This window comes from Gekko japonicus, unplaced genomic scaffold (genome assembly GCF_001447785.1).
Source record: "Gekko japonicus isolate JY-2015 unplaced genomic scaffold, Gekko_japonicus_V1.1 scaffold381, whole genome shotgun sequence".
In the NCBI taxonomy this organism is placed as follows: domain Eukaryota; kingdom Metazoa; phylum Chordata; class Lepidosauria; order Squamata; family Gekkonidae; genus Gekko; species Gekko japonicus.
This window is the reverse complement of record NW_015172016.1, coordinates 437,940-458,171: the sequence shown is the minus strand read 5'-3', so window position 1 is coordinate 458,171 and position 20,232 is coordinate 437,940.

Here is a 20,232-nt window from a genome sequence, read left to right as displayed (position 1 = left end):
GAAAGGGGGGCAGAAGGAAGAAAGAGTGTGAGACAGGTAGGGAGAGAGGGGAGGAAGCAAAGGTGTGAGGAATAGGATAACCATCCCGCAAGTTTCTTGTGGGTCTCCACTTGTAAACTTTATAAATTTCACAAACACAAAGGTGTTTTTTTACTTAAAATAAGATCATGCTTAAAACATTAGCAGTCTTGCAATATTTTGTTTATTTAACAGTGTCTGATAAGTGACACCTCTTGCTCTGAATTATTGCATCAAAATGTCTGTGCTGTTGCAATCTTGAGTATGCTGTTCATGTGTACATCTGTAAGCTGCAAACCTATTTATTTATTTTTATTTATTTCTTCAAATTTGTACCCCGCCCTCCCCACCTAAGCAGGCTCAGGGCTGCTTACAACAATAAAACATAATAACTTTCAATATCATAAAACTTCTAAAACAATTCATTAAAATCATATTATATCAATACAAAGTGCTAGCAGTGGTGTTTTCCTATCATATAGATGGTGCTATACATTGTATAGATATTCTCTGTGTTCAGCTCATTGGTCATCTCATATATGAGCAGCAGATGACCTACGATGACGCAGCAGCAGCAGCAGAACTGAAAGAAGAAGCAGAAGACATCCAGTTCCACTGCGGGCCTGATAGAAACCCTCCGGGGGCCTCATCTGGCCCTCAGGCCGCATGTTTGACACCCCTGTCCTACTGTATAGATTTGCACATCCAGTACTCTATACTGCCAGTGCTGTATAGGCGCCACCTAGGCTGCTGCCACACACGCTAAGTAATCCACTTTCAATCCACTTTCAGTGCACTTTCAAAGTGGATTTTGCCAGTTCACACACTAAAACTCCACTTTGAAAGTGCACTGAAAGTGGATTGAAAGTGGATTACTTAGCGTGTGTGGCAGCAGCCATTGTTTCTATGTCTCCCTCTTCACTGCTGCAGGCTAGCACACAGACAATCAATAGCACTTTTGCAATTTTGAGCTTCTGCACTCTAGGGATGGCAAGCTTATCTTCATTACCTTACTTTTCAGAATAAGGACTTCTCCCCATTTGTCCTCACCACATGGACAAGATGGGTTCCACAGGTAGAAGCTTGCTCTGCCATGCCTTGTGCCCACCTACAGAACTGCTCAAGATTGACCCTGTCCCCACCAGGGTCATTCTGCTCTCTCTGCCTCTAGAGAAAGGGAAGCGTTTCTAGCCATTTGGCTGTCCACATCTCTATCCCTTTTGGATGTGACATTCAGCAAGGTGTGAAATGGTAATAATTCTCCCACTACAGCCAATGCCCTTAGCATATATAAACCCTGAAGTACTCCATGCTGCTTGGGGCTTGATAGCTTATTCCTCAGCCCCCTCTTTTCTGCCAGTGATGAGTTTGCAGGTGGGTTCCCATTCATAAACAGATTACAGCCCCAAGTAGTTGAAATATTGGGGTGAATTCTGGATGGAGAACATTTCTCCACAACCCTGTTTTAAAATAGTTTTTCCTCTTCTGCTTCTGTGTTTAAAATGTTCAAATATAACACAACCAGAAACCCAATGGAAATGAGTATAAAAGCAATGGTTTTCATGCTTTTTGACCCACTTGTAAACTTACTGTACTTTTCAGGACCCTCTTCTGACATAGATCTTCAAAACAAATTGATTCTGGAAAGGCAGGGAATGTAAAACCATTATGAGAAACAGGCCATCGTGCATGTTATGCAGTGACAAACCCAAATTTGCCATTAAGCCTTCTAGAGCCTTTTCTCCCAACTCACCCTGATCCTTCCTGTCATTGCAACCAATTGTTGGGCTGACCCACAGTTTGAGCACTGCTAATGTAAACTCACAAGCTTCACAAATGCACTTAAAGAGCCAGTTTGGTGTAGTGGTTAAGAGTGCAGACTCTAATCTGGGAGAACCAGGTTTGATTCCCCACTCTTCCAGATGCAGCTGCTGGTGTGACCTTGGGTCAGTCACAAGTTATTTCAGAGCTGTTCCTTCACAAGCAGTTCTCAAAAGAGCTCTCTCAGCCCCACCTGCCTAACAGGGTGTCTGTTGTGGGGAGGGGAAGGAAAGGAGATTGTAAACTGCTCTGAGACTCCAAGTGAAGGGTGGGGTATAAATTCAATCACCACTTCTTCTTCTTCATTGGAAAAAAATGAAAATAAAATCTCCCCCCTCCCCAATTTTGTCCGACCATTTTTACCCCAGGTTTGAGCTGAACAATCCTAATGGTAACCCCCCCCCCCAGCTCTGTAACTTCTGTTTCTCTTGGAAAATTTTCAAGCTGAACTAACATTTATGCCTGTAGTATGGAATCAGTTTATTTCAAAAATTGTTCCAATACATCACAGACAGGTATGAGGTGCTTTGACATTTTGACTGCAATGTTTATCAAACTGACAGTGTGGAGCAACTGTTCTACAAAAAGCTTTTCTGAACATACTTTTCCATTCACTTCAGTAGGTACCATTGATTCAGAACAGAGCCAGCAAGGGGGAAGTACATTACTGATTTAAATTCTCAGAGCCAGCAAGGGGGAAGTACATTACTGATATAAATTCTCAGTGTTTCCAGAAATCCATTTCATTATAGGATCTATGTGAGTGGTGATTCTGGATTGTCAGATTGCAGAATAGTGGGCAATTTGGGCTCATGGTTTGACTCGCGTAAAACTTGTCAGTTTCTTTTACGAATGTTTGATTTGAATGTAGTAACCGATTTTGCCCAAAGAAAAAAATACCTACTGTGAAGTAGGTCAGGCTGAGAAATAATGATGTCCAAGGCAGAGATGTAGCCAGGATGGGTGCCATTTGATTCACAACCCCACATGGAATACTGATTTAACTCATGTAAGGATTTCTCAAAACCCAGGATTTTAGATTTGTGAGGCTCCCTTGTCCCCAGGCTGGGCTCCCTGCCCTCTGTTGCTTCCTCAGATGGGAAGGGGTGAGAAGGAGGTCCTCACTCTGGCCTCAGCATTGGGAAAGAGAGGGGGTTCCAGCCCCCTGGTCCTCTTCCTTCCCTGGACTGGTTAGCTCTGGTCTCCTCTCTCACCTTTTTTTTTTTAAAAAAATAGGTTTTTATTGAATATTGTAAAGGGAAGGAGATAGGGAGACAGGGAATAGGAAAGGGGTACAAAGGGGAAAAAAGAACATAGTGCTTACAATTACTTCTACAGACACTATTGCATTACAGTAATAATTCTACTTATACAATCTGGTAATTCTTTGTATTAACTCTGATCACTTTAGCCCATACCTTTCTTGATATCTGCAAAAAAGCCAACTTATTGCCTTAACATCATAAAAGCATTCTATAACTCTGTAAAAGAATTTATACAAACTTATTACCTCATTACCTTTTTAATATATTTTAATAAAACATTCCAGTTAATTAATCATGTTTAAATTGTATTAATTTCATATCTGTGCATTCTCATATTCAAATCTCTTATAACCTCTTAATCATTTACTACAGAACTAATCCTTACTCATACAATTATGGATCCTTAATGTCCTACTGCTTATAAATAGCCATTCTATAACCAAAGCATTCTAAATATAATATAGGTAAAGGTAAAGGTAAAGGTTCCCTTGCTCGAAAGCCAGTCGAATCTGACTCTAGGGTTGTGGTGCTCATCTCCGTTTCAAAGTCGAAGAGCCAGCGCTGTCCGAAGATATTTCCATGGTCATGTGGCCAGCATGACTAAACACCAAGGCGCATGGAACGCTGTTACCTTCCCACTGAAGTGGTACCTATTTATCTACTTGCAATTTCTTGCTTTCGAACTGCTAGGTTGGCAGGAGCTGGAACTAGAGACGGGAGCTCACTCTGTCATGCGGCGCCTGGGTCTCGAACTGTTGAACTACCAACCTTCCATAGCCTGCAGTTCAGCATCTTAACCCTAAAAAACCCTAAAAAAGAAACATACCTAATTCACATCCCTTTAAGATTACATTTTACTAGATTCAACTTCACATTTCTTATAAAAAATTATCTTTAGGATTTTCTAAAATAACAAATACTTCTTTGACATTTAATTTAATTTCAATTTTAATTAAATGTAACCTTCTTGGTTATCTTCTTAATTATTATTAACCATCCTTTACACTGTTACAGCCGTACTAAATTACATACAACTGTTATTAATATTTATTCTTGAATCACATTACAAGGTTTTGAGCTTTTCTACAATTACAGATAAAAACTACCTTGTGACACTTATTTCTCTTAACATTTAATTTTAGTCACAATTTCTCTTAAGTTTTATATCCTTAAATCTAATCAAATCTCCTCAAATTCCCTTTTAAATATCACTTGCCCTGCTGTAACAATTCCACCTTAAGTGGTTCTCTCCCCCCTCCCCTTTTTTTCTTCTCCTTGAATTCTCAGTGTTTTATCTTCTGTAGTTGTGGACTGTTCCTGTAGTATTTCAGTATGGGAGTAGAATTCTCTCCTTGTTTACTTGCTAAATCCAAAAAGAATGTATTAGTCATGCTTAAAATTATCTTCTGTTCCTCCATCTTGTTATCTTGTGATTCTTTCACTTCAGGCTGTCAGCTATGCTCCCATTGCAGGTGGTGGGGGGAAAGGCAACTGATGTAGTGTTTCTTGTTATGCTGGAATTTTAACTTTCACTTCCCCACACTGATTCTTATCTCATAGACTGAGTGTCTGACCTTGGTACCTTTCTCCTGATGCTCCGCTGGGAATATGAACCTGTTAGTTTAGGCGCACTCCAGTTAATTCTCTGATTATCAGGGGACCTCACTTCAAATCCTGTATATCTATTCCCTTCCCACCTTTAGAGTTAGTTCTGACACAGAATGTATGTACAGATGACTTGCCTTTACTGTACTCAATGAACTTAAACCTTTTTGAAGGAACGTTGTTGAGAACTGATTGCTGTGAAACTCTGACAGAGTGTCAGAAATCATCATAGCCTTCGACCCTGTACCTCAACATGAGAGACGAGGAAGGTGAGGGTGTGCCAACTACTACTGCCAAAGAGGTCCCCACTACGATGGAGGAGGCCCCTTCCACAACTGGTGCAAGTGGTGGGCTGGATTACGGGAGACTGTGGAAGGATGCGTATTCATGGGCCATTTTCTCCACTGAGACTCGAGAATAGTGGGTGACCACCCCTCAGCCGAGGGGCATCAGCCACTATGATTACCTTCCCTACTAGGAGAGTGGCCAGGATTTTGGGAGGTATGGCATTGGGGGTGATAATCAGCTGGAACGAGTGAAGTGCCAGTTGCAAGCCCAACAAGAGGGGACACAGAGACAGCTGCAGGAGATGATTCTCAACCTGCCCAATCTTGTTGCTACAACAGTTCAACATGAGCTGTGGCTGCAGCAACCTGCTATGCCTGGGGTCCCCTCAGTCAGGCAAGCACTTCCTGCCTAGCAGGTGCCTCCAGGGCAAGCACTGCCAGTGCAACAGCCAGTTCCTGCAGGACTGGGCATCCCATCTGGTCTGCCCAAGCAGGCACCTGTGGCCCTGGGGTTGGAACAGCCCAAAGAGTTGCTGGATGCCATATTTGACAGCAACCCCGAGAAACTCGCCTTTTCCCTACAGTCAGTACGGAAGTTCCTTCAGGATTGGGGCCATCTCTTCCCCTCAGATGAGCACCGGGTGGATTACATCAGGTTGCGAATGAGACAGCAAGCAGCTGACTGGTATGTTGGCTTGCACAACCTGCACAGGCCCAAGCTCCAAGAGGTGCAAGCGTTCATGTGGGCTTTGCAAGGCAATACGAGGACCCCATGAAAGCAGAAAAGGCCCACAGCAACATATGAGCTCTGAAGCAGGGAACCCGCTCAGTGCGAGCATACTCTGATGAGTTCAAAATGTATGCAGCAAAGATCCAGGGGTGACCTGAAGCCATGCTCGTGGAGCAGTACCACCTGGGGCTGAACCATCAGATACTAGAGACTATGCTTTGCAGCATGAACCCAGTGTCCCTGGCTGCCTGGGTAAGAGAAGCGGGAGATATGGAAAACCACCTCCAGATGATCAAGATGCACACCCCTAAAGTCTACTCAAAGACTCCAAGTGTGGCCCAGAAGTCCCCGTGCATCAAACTGAAAGAGCAGGTGCATGATCAGCAAATGCAGCAGGGGCTCTGTCTACATTGCGGAGAACCAGGCAACTACACTGCTTTCTGCCCTACGGTCATCAACTCCCCTGGGAATAAACCACTGGATCAGAGAAGTTCCAAGACCCCTGTGAAAGGGGGGGTGCGTGCCCTAAGCAGTCCAAGGCCCTCCAGTTGGGAGCCCAGGCGGACGGTACCTCTTCCAGCAGAGACAAGAACTCACAGCCGGCTGGAAAAGGCCAGGACCTGTTGTAAATGGCACAAAACAACAGGTCCAAGAGCACCCCGCACCACAACCATGAGCAACTACCCCTCTTTGTTTTTTGTGACTGTTTCTGTAACCCATCCAGAACTGGGAACGCAGGTGCGAGTAAGGGCCATAGACTCGGGATGTGTCCAGGACTTGATAAGTCCTTCCATTGTGACAGGGTTGGGGGTCCCGGTACAGAGACTGCCTGAGCCAGTGATTTTTACTCAGATGGACGGCTCCACCATGAAGGAACCCTGCAAATATCAGACCATACCCCTAGTCATGGGAATGGGAGACCACTGGGAGCAACAAACCCTTGTTATTAGCCCGATGGCCCCTTTCTCCACGGTACTAGGAAGCCCTTGGCTCGGGGCTCATAATCCCTACATCAAATGGAGTGAGAGGATGGTGCACTTTGTAGCTCCTGAGTACAAGGATCATGTATGGGTACCTGAGTGGGGGGAGGTGCCCCAGGCTCTCTCGGTCCATGTGTGCTTGGCCGAAGAGGAGCTGAGTACCATCTCTATGGAGTATAGAGACTTAAACTGGGTGTTTGAGGAGGAAGAAGCGGACAAACTCCCCCCCCCACTGTAATACTGACTGTGCCATTGAAATCCTACCAGGTCACTCACTGCCAAAAGGAAAACGGTATTCAATGAGCCCAGCTGAAAAGGGGGAGTTACTGAAGTTCATTGACAAAAATCTTGCCCACGGATTTATCCGCCCCACCTCCTCCCCGTTTGCAGCTCCTAAGACTGTGCATGGATTACCGAGGGTTGAATGCTGTTTCTACAACAAATGCCTACCCTTTGCCTTTGATTAAAGATCTCCCGACCGAAGCCACAAAGGGAAAGATCTTCTCAAAGTTGGATTTGCGAGCTGAGTACTTCCGGGTGCATATTCGCGAGGGGGATGAGCCTAAAACAGCCTTTAATACGCCCCTTGGCCAATTCGAATACTTGGTGATGCCTTTTGGACTACAAGGGGCCCTAGGGGTGTTTATGAACTTGATCAACGATGTTTTGCGCAAGCACTTGTTCAGGGGGGCCCTAGTTTATCTTTTTTTTTTTTTGCAAATTTTATTTATTGATTTTCCATTTAGTTATTGTTTACATACATTTGTCCTTATATACAACTGAGTCTATATTTTCCATACTTTATAAATCCAATTAAACAGGCATTCCCATCTTCCTGAAAATACGCTTTCATCTTTCCCTTGTAATGCTAAACTTAACTTGTCAATTTCTGCTACTTCTAAGAGTTTCTAAATTATTTCCGCTCTTGTGGGAAATTTATCTTGTTTCCCATATCTGGCCAACAATATCTTTGCGGTTGTCAAGATGTATATTAACAGGTATTTAACATTTTGTTTGTAGCTTTCCGGTATCATATTCAATAAGGCTATTTCAGGAGTTAGAACCAATTTTAAGTTCATAATATCTAATATTATTTTTGTATCATCTTCCAATAGCTTTGAGTTCTCCCACAGCGCCACCACATATGAAAGAAAGTCCCCACATTTATTTTACACTTCCAACATATGTTTGATAATGACAGTTGACATTTGGCTATTCTATCTGGAGACCAATACCATCTGTGGAAGACTTTATAAATGTTTTCTTTATAATTGGTCGCCCTCATATATTTCAACAACTTCCATGTGGTTGCTCATTGATCTATCGTATGTCCTACATCCTTCATCCATGTTACCATTGTAGAGCTAACCCTTTAATCTAATAGGTATTCATCCAACAAAAATATGTATATTTTCTGGATGATTTTATCACTTGTCGATAACCAGATCCTATCTAATTGGGTTTTTCTTCTTGGAAGCCTACTATTATGACCTGGAGGCACTGGCTGGAGGGGGCAAGGGGGCTGTTTGAAGTGTGGACAGACCACAAAAACCTGGAGGCATTAAGCACGCCCAGGCGCCTAAATGCCAAGCAGCTGTGCTGGGCAGAGTTTTTCCTCTAAATTTCGGTTTACCCTCCAACACCTCTCGGGAAGTCACTCTCTAGCTGATGCACTATCCCACCTCCTGCAACATGACAGCCAGAGGGAAAAAGTCATAGACTCAATGTTCACACGCACCCAGTTGGGGGGAGGGGCGCATGGTGGTAACGTTGAACCCTGGGTTTTCAAATTTAAAACAGCTTTTACAGAGGGGGACATGGAGGACGTTCAGACTGACAATTCAGCGAAGCTGAGTGGGGATGGCTGTTGGTACAGGGGTGGGAGGCTGTTTGTGCCTAAAGCACTGAGGGGAAAAATCCTGACTTTGGGGCATGAAAATAAACTAGCAGGGCATTATGGATACCTGAAAACCATGCACCTCCTTCAAAGGCAATTCTGGTGACTGTGTACAAGGGCAGATATTTCCCAATACGTGGTTTCCTGCCTCACCTGCCTAATGGGGAAATGGAGGCCAGGAAAGCCCCTGGGAATGCCAGAGAGACCATGGGCAGTGATTTCTATGGACTTTATAACTGACTTTCCACCCAGTAAAGGTAAAACAGTGATTTGGGTGGTGGTCAACATGTTCTCCAAGCAGGCACATTTTTTTTTTTTGCAATTAACATTTTTTATTTTTTTAAACAAAATAAAGATTCTACAAGAATAAATAGCATACAGATATTAATAATATCAATACATTATATTCAATTCCAAAACAGTTTATACTAATAAATAACTAAGAACAATAACACAACTAACAACAAACAACTTTAAGCTAGCTCACCATAAGATTAATATGATTTAGATAGGCCTAATATGATTTTATCGGTAAAATACAAAATCTCTATATTTCTGGGGTAAGTCATAAGCTTGCTTTTGATTAGAAGAGACATATTAAAAAAACATGAACCACTTTTCCATAAAGTTGTTCACTTTTGCAAGGTTATCAGATATTAGTAGCTGTGTTGCCAACTTATCAGATACTGCAATATCCCACACTTTTGCTCTCCAGTGTGCCAGGGTAGGTATTTTATTTAATTTCCAGTTTTGTGCTATAGGGTATTTAGCAGCCATTAATAATAGAAGTCTGTTTGGTTATTGTGGTGTCTGCTGACCGCCACCGGAGGTCAGCGCACTCGCCTGAGCTTCAGCCCATTGGGGGAGCCAATGGGAACGTGGCGGGAGATTCAAACCTGCCAATGGAACCAAGGGGTGGTCCCCTGATAGTGTATATAGTTGGCCTGCCGGCCGTTTGTTCCTTGTTTTTGTTGTGTACCTAATAAAGCGTGCTATGCACTACGTCGTTGTCTGTCGTCCATCCCTGCGGCAACCCACTACAAAATAGTTATAGATATATCTGGCCAATAGTGTAACAATAAAGATTCAGGAGTGTTGGGTAGTTTATGACCTGTAATTTTCCTAATTTCTTCTAGAACTTCATTCCGGTATGCCTTAATTCTAGGGTACTCCCACCAGCAATGAACAAATTTCCCAACTCCACCGCAACCCTTCTAGCAGAGGGGAGTAGATTTGTATTTACATTTAAATAAGAGTTCAGGGGTGAGGTACCATCTTGCATATAGTTTAAAATGTAACTTTAAGTTTGTAGATTTGGTAACAAACATACAAGAGTTCCAAACTTGCGCTCATTGGTTATTTGCTATTTCAATATTGCAGTCTTTATACCACACCTTTGAATTGAGGATTCTTCTGCCCATAGTTTAGTATTAAGTAGTTTATACATTATAGCCAATAATCCTCTTGAGCTAGGAGATTGCGTTTTCAAAAATAATTCAAAATGTGTAAGAGGTCTATCAAGGTTTGATGAATTACTCAGTTCCTGTAGTTTTGAACAAATTTTTAAGTGTTGTAACTATGAATTTTTTTTACCATATTTCGTTTTAATTTGTTGAATTGATACTATCTTACCATTAAACATAAAGTCACAAATTCTAAAGATACCTTTATTTCTTATATCTAAGAGATAATATTTTTCTGTCCCCAGGGGAAACCATGGCTGTCCTAGAAGAGCTGCTATGGGTAATATTCCTGGAGCCAAGAGATGTCTATGCTTATGCCATAATTGCAAGGTAAATTTTAGATATGGATTGATTATCTTTGCAATATTTATCTGACTAGATGAGTTCCACATAGCTTCATGGAGGTGGTCTGGGAACAGTTCCAATTTTTCTAGTTGAAGCCAAGGTTTGGTGCAGAATGGTAATGCATAATAATGTATAGCTTTTAATTGAGAGGCTATGTAATATTTTTCAAGATCAGGGAGCCCCAAGCCCCCTAATCTAGTTGGCCTGGTTAAGGTAACAAAGTTAATTCTTGCCCTTTTACCTGACCATAAGAATTGCTGTAGGTGTTGTTCCCAGGTTCTAAAATCATTCAGTGTCAACGGAACAGGCAAGTTTTTAAATAAAAAGAGAAATTTTGGTAATAGCAGTGATTTAAAAACTGAAATCTTTTCTATAAGGGTTTAATTTATTCCAGTCCTCAAAAGGAGAGTTAACTTGACTTGTTAGTGGTTTATAATTAAAGGTAAAGGTAAAGGTTCCCTTGCTTGAAAGCCAGTTGAATCCGACTCTAGGGTTGCGGTGCTCATCTCCGTTTCAAAGCAGAAGAGCCAGCGCTGTCTGAAGACATTTCCATGGTCATGTGGCCGGCATGACTAAACACCAAGGCGCACGGAACGCTGTTACCTTCCCACCGAAGTGGTACCTATTTATCTACTTGCAATTTTTCTTGCTTTCGAACTGCTAGGTTGGCAGGAGCTGGAACTAGAGATGGGAGCAGGGCCGGCTCGCCCGCTAGGCAAACTAGGCCTTTGCCTAGAGCGCGAGCCAGCCGTTGGGGCGCGGGAGGAGAGGCAGGGGCGGCCGCCCGCAGCCTCTCCTCGCCCACAGCCCGGCCAGGGCAAGAAGGGCGGGAGAAGAGGGCCAAGGGGAGCGTGGCGAGGCAGGCAGGCAGGCAATCCCCAGGGCCGCTGCCGGCTCACCGGCCAATCAGCGCCCCCAGCAGGAAATCCCGGTGCTGCCGCCCAGCAAGGCGCTCCTAGCCGGCGCTCCTCCTCCTCTGCAGGTGGGGGGGAGGCTAGGCAAGGGCCCCATCTGGCCGGACTGCAGGGCTGGGTGGCGGCAAGGGTGTGTGTGCGTGTTTGGGGGGCGGGGGTCCAGGCAAGGCACACCACCACCCCCGGCTTGCCGCTGCCGCTGCTCATGGTGTTCGGGGGGAGAGGCGCAGCCGGGCGGCTGCCTTACTGCTCCCTTGGTTGGGGGGGGGAAGGAAGATGGCTGGCCAGTCCTCCCGCCCCCGCCAACCAGCCAGCCTCCGCTTCCTGCTCCCTGGCTCGGCTGGCGGGCTCTGGGGAATGGCTGGGCTGATCTGGGGGGGAGAGGACGGCGCGCGTGCGCGGAACAGGTAGCTCTGCGTTGTGCCCTTGCCGGGAGGAGGCGCCAGCCCAGAGGAGGGAGCTGCGGGGAGGAGGAAGAGGAGGTGGGCGTGCGTGCGTGGCTTTGGCTCCTCCAGCTTCCTTCCCTCTTTTCCTCCTTCCCTCGGCCGAGCCGGCCTCGCCTCCCTCCTTCCCTCGCTCGCCCGCCCTCCCCGCACACGCCGGCTGGTAGGTGGGGGGGAGCAGGACGCCACCGCTGCCTGTCGGGCAGGAATCCTGGATGGGTGGGAAGGGTGGCGGCGATCCCTGCCTTGGCCAGAGGGCCCACGGTGGCACGTCAAAGGTGGTCTGGGCGCAACACCCTTTTCCCCCGTCGCGGCCAGCATGGCAGGGCAGCAAGGCAGAGAGGGGGGCCACCAGCCCGGGGAGGGGTGTGTGTGCGCGCAGAGGGGGAGGACACCTGCAGCTGTCGGGGGCAGCTGGGCTGAGCTGGGGGGGAGGACGGCCCACCTACTTGCCCGCCAGCCAGCCACCGCCTCCGCACTTCCTGCTCCCTGGGTGGGCCTCCTCCCAGCCTGCCTCCGGCGGAGAGGTCTCCAGGCCCCGCCGGGAGGTTGGCATCTGCGCTCGCCTAGAGCGCAGGCCAACCTCGGGTCAGCCCTGGATGGGAGCTCACTCCATCATGCGGCACCCGGGTCTTGAACAGCTGAACTACTGACCTTCCACAGCCTGCAGTTCAGCGTCTTAACCACTTGAGCCACTGCAGCTCCTCGGTTTATAATTACTCTTGTGTATATCTGTTAGATTTATTGGGATGTTACTTCCTAGGTACCTCCAATCTTTTCCCACCCATTTAAATGGGAAGGATTTTTGAAGGTTCTTTTTCTGACTGGGGGAAATGCAGATAGGATATATTTCAGACTTATTATAATTTACTAAAAAACCAGCTACTAAGCCATAGTTAACAAGATGGGATGACAGTCTTTCAAGTGTAATCTCAGGGTCTGTAATATAAAAAATTGCGTCGTCTGCATAAAGATTAATCTTATAGTTTACTTTACCTATTGTTATACCAGGAATGGCAGGGTCATTCCTAATTACATGAGCTAGGGGTTCTAAAGATAAAGGAAATAATAAGGGCAAAAGAGGGCACCCTTGCCTGGTGCCTCTCTTTAAAATTAAATCATCTGATCTGTAATGGTTTACACAAATCTGAGCCACTGGGTTGTGGTAGATGGTTTGTATGGCTTGTTGAAAAATAGGGCCAAAACCCATTGCCGCAAGGAGTTCTTGTAAAAATTTGGGTTCCACCCTATCAAAGGCTTTTTCCACATCTATAGACAGAAGCATTGAGTTAATTGTGTGCTGTTTGCAATAATTAATAATATTTAGTGTTTTCCTAATGCTGTCTGAGATTGTCCTACCTGGCATAAAGCTAGTCTGATTACTGTATTCAGTAATAATTTTGTTTAGTCTTATAGCCAATAGAGAAGAAAAGATTTTAAAATCATGATTGAGTATGGAAATAGAGTGATATGAACTTGGATGTGTTTTGTCCTTTCCTGGCTTGATGATCACAATAATACGGGCTTCTATCAATGAGTGGGGCATAGATCCTGATGATAATACTGAATTTAAAGTCAATACTAACTGATCTAAAATTATAGGTTGACATTTCTTATATAATTCAATAGGAATACCATATCTTCCTGGTGTTTTATTGTTCTTTAGTTTTACAATTACTTCAGAAAGCTCTAAAGGAGTGATAGGTTGCTCCAAGAATTCAAGGTGTTCCCCAGACAACTTAGTATTAAATTTAATGGATTCTAAGTAGTTCTGAATTGCTTGATTGTCAGGATTTTTAGATGAGTACAGACACTGAAAGTAGTCATAAAATACTGCGTTGATTTTGCTTGCAGTAAGTTGTAAGGTGCCTTCTGAGTTTCTAACAGCATGTATCATTGACAATGCTGCTTTCCTAATAATTCTGTTCTTTAAAATTTTTAGAGATTTAGTGGTATTCGTTACATGTTTTTGTTTTAAAGCTAGTAGATTTTTTTGTATTTTTGATGTCTCCAATAATTCTAGTTTTTTAATTTCCTAATTCAGTTTTTTAAAATATCCCCCCCCCCATATTTCATATGTTTCAGCTCAAGCTCTTTTATTTTAGATTGGAGAGCCATTATTAATTTCAGCCATTCTTTCTTACAGGAGAAAGCAATCAAGATCAGATGGCCCCAAATCACAGGTTTAAAGGAATCCCAGATATTGTTCTGAGATGCCTCACATCCAGCATTCAATTTAAAATATTCTTTGATTTTGTTTGAGATATCTTCACTGATTGCCTCATTTTGTAGCAACAATTTATTCATCATCCAGTTTAGTCCTTTCCCATCATCCTGCTGTTTCTCTAGGGAGCCCACAAGCTAAGCATGATCTGACATTGTACAGCTGCCAATATCTGCATTTGTAAAATGTTGTAATAAAGAATTTGATGCTAAAATATAATCAATGTATGTGTGTATGTCATGCGTACAAGAATAAAAGGTATATTGTTTTGCACCTGGATTGAGTGCTCTCCGTAAATCAGTCAGGTTGTAGAAGTCTAATATTTCAGCTAATTCAGTTAGGCTAGTTTTATAATTTCTTTTAGATGTTTTTTGGTGTTTATAAGTCTTATCTAACTTAAAATCCATTATATAATTCAAGTCACACCCTATTATTAATTCACCTTGTTTAAAGTCTAATAGTTTATGTAGAGTTTCCTGTATAAAACATATTTGATTCATATTTGGTGTGTAGATTGAGGCTATTTTAAGGGGAGCTCCCTCCAGGTTCCCCTTTACAAAAATATAATGACCATGTGGATCTGTTTTTACCTGTGAGCATTGAAATGGAAAGTTTTTGGACAGTAATATAGTCATACCTCTCACCTTGGATGAACCTGATGCACAGAACTGCTGGGAGAACCATGTTGTTTTTAGGATTTTTTTCAGTGGTTTTCAGTGGTTTTTTCAGATGAGTTTCTTGGAGACACAATATACTTGGACGTTCCTTGGCCCAGAATGAGGAGACTCTCTGAAGTTTAATCTTACTGTTCAGGCCCCTAACGTTCCAAGATACAATTTTATATTGGTGAGCCATAAGTATTAAAAATACACTTACAAACTTTACTACTACTAACTTATCTTATCAATTAACAAAACTAATAATCCTAAGTATTTTAAACTACCTAAAACCTAAGACACTGCCAGTAAAAAAAATACACCCATCTAGAGACAGGGTTCAGATCCAGGTTTCCCAACCAGGGAAAGGGGTGACTGCTAAGGTATCTCTGCCTGAAAATTTCCAAACATAAACTGAGAGGGTCTATAGTATATTAGTTAACTGTATGTATTCTAGCTTACCAACCCTTCTTCTTTATACAGAATTATAGCAGAAGTTACCCTGATAAACTATAATATTAATATTAAGCACTATTTGTGGTGATAACTCAATTCTAAAAAAGTGATTACCAAGAACAGTGTTAAGAGTGCTTGCATGCTTTTTTTGCAATATTATTAACTATAATGAAATAAATAACATTATAATAACAAGATTTAAACAGGAGACTTATAAAATTGATATTTCTATATGTATATATGCTTTCAAACAATTCCTAAAATTAGGCAATAACACACTTACTATATTCTATTAATACTACTATATCTATAACACGCTTAGTTAAGAGCATTAAGAAAGTATATAATAACTTTCAATATTCTAAAATAGTTATAGACTATAAATAAAGTCACGCGCGCAACTCGTGATTAAAGGAAACTCATTAAAAGTACTAAAATTTATATATGCACTCCTTAGTTAGGTATTGAGAATATATAAGAAAATGCATTACATTTCAGTCATCTATTTTGCTATAGTTTAGGAAAAAAACTGCATGCGTATCTAAGGATTAAAGGAAACTTATTAAAGTACCAAGACTTATGTATGCACACCTTCAAAGGTTTATCAAATATGTAACTACAGTATGAGCTAGAACATGCATACTACATATACAGAAAGACGATGATCATCAATAGATCATGAAAATATAATTAAGTAGGCATGAATAATATATAAAAATATAAAAGGAGAAAGTATGATTTTGTCTTCAGATGGTCTGATGTAAACTGTTCTTAACTGGAGTACTAAGAGCATCTGGTGTTAAGGAAAGTCATTGAAGAAAAGATTCCACAAAGTAAGAGTCTGTAGTTCTTAAATCTGTCTATTTAAGTGTCCAGAAGAGATTTTTCTTCATCTTGAGACAGATGAAGACCCAGAGAAGACAGTAGTGCTTTGCCAGTGATTCCATCTGAGGCTTGGTAAAGTAAGCCATTTCTGTAGACTTGTATGTCCGGCATAGGGCTCCACCTAAAACAGATTCTTGCAGCAAAAAGCTTACTTGCGATAATTTAAGGCTTCTGCGCTTGTCCAGAGATTCAGCAGAAAGGTCTAAGAGAACCTGTATTTTGCCTTCCTTGTATGGGAGGAATCCTTTAACACGAGCTTCCTTAAGGATTTTATCCCTGGTTCTTGGATATAAAAACCGGGCAAGTACATCTCTCGGTCGACCTTTTCAAGCTGTGGCAAGTGGGCCTAGTTGATAGGCCCTAGTAATTATGGGTGCTATTCCCTCCTCTAAGTTGAGAGTGGTAGCTAGCCACGAGGAGACAAAAGCTGCCATTTCTATGCCCTCTTCCGCTCTCTCTGCAAGCCCTCTACATTTTAAATTACATTGCCTCCAGCGGTTTTCCAGTGCAGTAACTTAAGATGCAGTAAGCTTTTCTGAGGATTGAAGCAATCTTACCTCGTCTTGGAGGGTTAGTGTAAGTTTAGCTGTATTTTCAGCTATTTTTGAAGTGTCCTTTAGATCTTTCACGAGTTCATTCAGCTGTGTTTGCAACGGGTGGATAAGTTCAGTCACTAGTGATGAGAAGGATTTTAAAAGGTCTTCTTTAAGATCAATCAGATCCTGTCTGGTTATTGGAGTTGTAGCATCTGTGCAGGCTGTTTTTGTGTCCTCCTTCTTGGGTGCCATCTTGTCTTCACTCAGAGGAGCACAGTCTGAATGCTTAGACAAGGATTCCCTTCTGAAGTAAGTTTTTACCATGTTGTTGGATTACTGGTTCTGGTTCGCCCTTATTTTGGAGGCTCTTCCCATGCCGTGAGTGCCATACAGGGATGATTTTGCGACTTTCTGTCAACTTCAGGAGAGTAAGCACTGGAAGCGCTCTTAGGCTGTATCTGCCATGAATCATGATGCTCCGCACACGCACCCCCCAAGCAGGCACATTTTATTCCTGGCAAACAACTGCCCTCTGCCAAGTCACTAGCCAAGCTTTTCATGCACCACATTGTGATGCTGCATTCCCGCCCCCACAAGATAATTTCAGACAGGGGGTTGCGGTTCATCGCTAAGTTCTGGAAGGAACTGCTGCAGGTGTTGGGGGTGGAACAAGGTCTCAGCTGCTCCCATCACCCAGAGATGGATGGGCAAACTGAGAGGTGAATCAAGTGGTGGAGCAATTCCTCTGGTGCTTCACCAATTACCAGCACGACAACTGGGTTCACCTCCTCCCTTACGTGGAATACAGTTATAGTAACTCAGTGCACAGTGCCTAAAGGATCGATGGTCCCCAATCCAAGAGACTCTGAGAAAGGTGAAAGAGGACTACAAATAGCAAACGGAAAAAGGGAGAGCTCCTGAATGGGAGTTGCAGCCTGGAGACTCAGTGTACCTCTCCTCAAGAAATCTGAAGGGGCTCCAGCCAGGGAGGAAATTGGGGTGGAAGTATATTGGCCCATTCAAGGTGTTGAATGTCTTGAACAAAGTGGCTGTGAAATTTGATTTACCCAAGACTCAGAGGCATATTCACCCTGTATTTCATTTCAGTTTACTGAAATGGGATCCAGGCCCAAACAAGTGGAGACCTCGTCCAGCTGCTCCACCTCCTCTAATGGTGGATGGTGAACCCCACCAGGAAGTGGAAGAGATCCTCGATTCTAAGTTGAAACGGAACCAACTATACTACTTGATTAAATGGAATTACTTTGATGTATCACATAATGAATGGGTGAAATGTTATGGAATGAACCCGTACATTCCATAACAAATAGCTTCACAAGCCGAAGGGGTGAGAGGTCTTGGGAGGGGCAGTATGTCAGGCTCAGTATGCATTTTATAATTCGCCTGCCATAGAGGGAGGAGGAGGGGGAGAGGGGTGTGATAACCAAATGCTTTCATTTTCCTAAATGCTTTGATGTACCAGACGTGTGTTGCAGAGACCTGTTGCTCTGTTTTATTTCTGTAGAGGGGTACGTGCTTAGTGGGGGGGTAGTCAACTGTTATTTCTGGTGGGCAAATGCCGTGGGGTGATTGGGTCCTGATCTTTAGTGCCTTTGCTTGAACACAATATATCTACAATCTTCACACTTTCACCTTCAGTCCTAACAAAGCTCGTGTCCAGAATGGTATCTATCAACATCTCAATAAACTAAACTTTTTTCAAAGTGAATGGTGTTGAGATCTGATTCTGAAACATGGCTGCTTTTGAGGGCAGACTCTATGGCATCCCCAAGCTCCAGGTTAGGAAATACCTGGAGATTTTAGAGGTGGAGCTTGAAGAGGGCAGGGCTTGGGGATGACCTCAGCATGTATTATGAACTGAGATCGAGGCAGCTCTTAAACAAAGTGATTTCATTTTATTCAGCTCATAACAACACTAGACAACACTACATAGAACAAGACTGACTTATATATGATATGAACGGGCAAAACCAGACCCAACAAACAGATAACAACCAATAGGAACACGGAGCTTGGAACCAATGAGAGTGGTTCCCGCTAAAGCCAAGGCTTCTCTGATTGGCCCTTTAGATCAATCCTTGCAATGCTCTTTTAATATAGAACTGTGCATAAGCTCACTCATGTCTTTATTATGTTAAGACATAACAGCATGGTACAATACCATCGAGTCCATCTTCTCCATTTTCTCCAGGGCAAGAGATCTCTATCATCTGGAGATCAGTTTTAGAAGTGGGTTATCTCCAGGCTCCACCTGGAAGTTGGCAAATCTAAATAGCATTGTACCCTGCTGAGGTCCCTCACCTCTCTAAATTCCACTCTCCCCAGGCTCCACCCCCAAAATCTCCAAGTATTTCCCATGTTCAAATAATCCTGGGGGACAAAAAACTTTTACAGCCATTATGACTGTGATTATGACAAGATGTTTAACATTGTCAGGGGTAACTTATGGGAGATATTGTTTAATAAAAGGAGCTGAAAAAGCCCTGGCTCTGGTCAAGTCAGACTTCTTTAGGGCTAGGGATCACCAGTAGATTATTTCCAGCGGAGTGTAAAGCTCTTTGGGGGGCAGCCCAGAGGATGTGCATATCTCTTTCTCTTTCCTGCCCCAACATTTCCGACATCCTGCTACCTGGTAAGAGGAATACAGAAAACAAGACCCCAAAACAACTGGATGTAAGAAATAATTCTGGGTGGATTAAAAGCCTCTCTGTGATTTCTGAAGGGGTATAGTTTATGCTGTGGCTCAGTGGTAGAGCACTTGCTTGGCATGCAGAAGGTTGAAAGCACCAGGTAGTAGGTGACGTGAAAGATTTCTGCCTGAGACTCTGGAGAGCTGCTGCCAGTCTGAGAAGACAATATTGACCTTGATGGACTAATGGCCTGATTCAGTATAAGGCAGCTTCATGTAAATTTCTGACTGTGTATCTGTGCTAGATAAAAAAAATTTATCCCACCCATCCTCAGTTCTCCCCTCCATGTTTTAATCTCACAATATTCCTGTGAGGTAGACTAGACAGAGAACAGGGACTGGCCCAAGGTCACCCAGTGAACTTCATGGTAGAGCAAGAATTTGAACCTGGGTCTCCGCAGCCGTAGTATGATACTCCATTCGCTATTACAAACTTGTTGTACAGAAATAAGATGTTATGCCATTTTGAATTTTTTGGTTTAGTTTTCACTTAGATTCCCTCCCTGTTTGTTAAAAAAAAAAAAATGGTAGCTATGTACTCCCCTGCTGTACATGAAAAGAACAAATCTAACCAGATTTTTAAAAGAAAGGGGTGGAAGAATCGAATAGCCTCATGATTATTTAATGTCTCAAGGCTGTTCTCAGTACAATGTCTCAAGGCAGTCTATCATACATACCTTGGGTATCATTCTATTGCTGTGGAAAAGTCACAGCTAGGTTTAAAGGCTTGCTTTTGAATTGCATTTATTGTGATTTTAAATTGTTTTCAAGGAATGGCTGCTAGTGTGAGTGGCTAAAATACTGAACTAAGAACACGGAGACCCAGGTCCAAATTATTACTTTATCATGACGTTCACTGGGAAACACTGGGCCAGTCTGTCTTAACCTTACAAGGTTGTTGTGAGATTAAATTTGTGGAGGAGACACCCACATATTTTGCCCTGAGCTCCCTGGAGAAAGGGGAGGATAAAAAAAACAATAAAACAAACTAATCTCC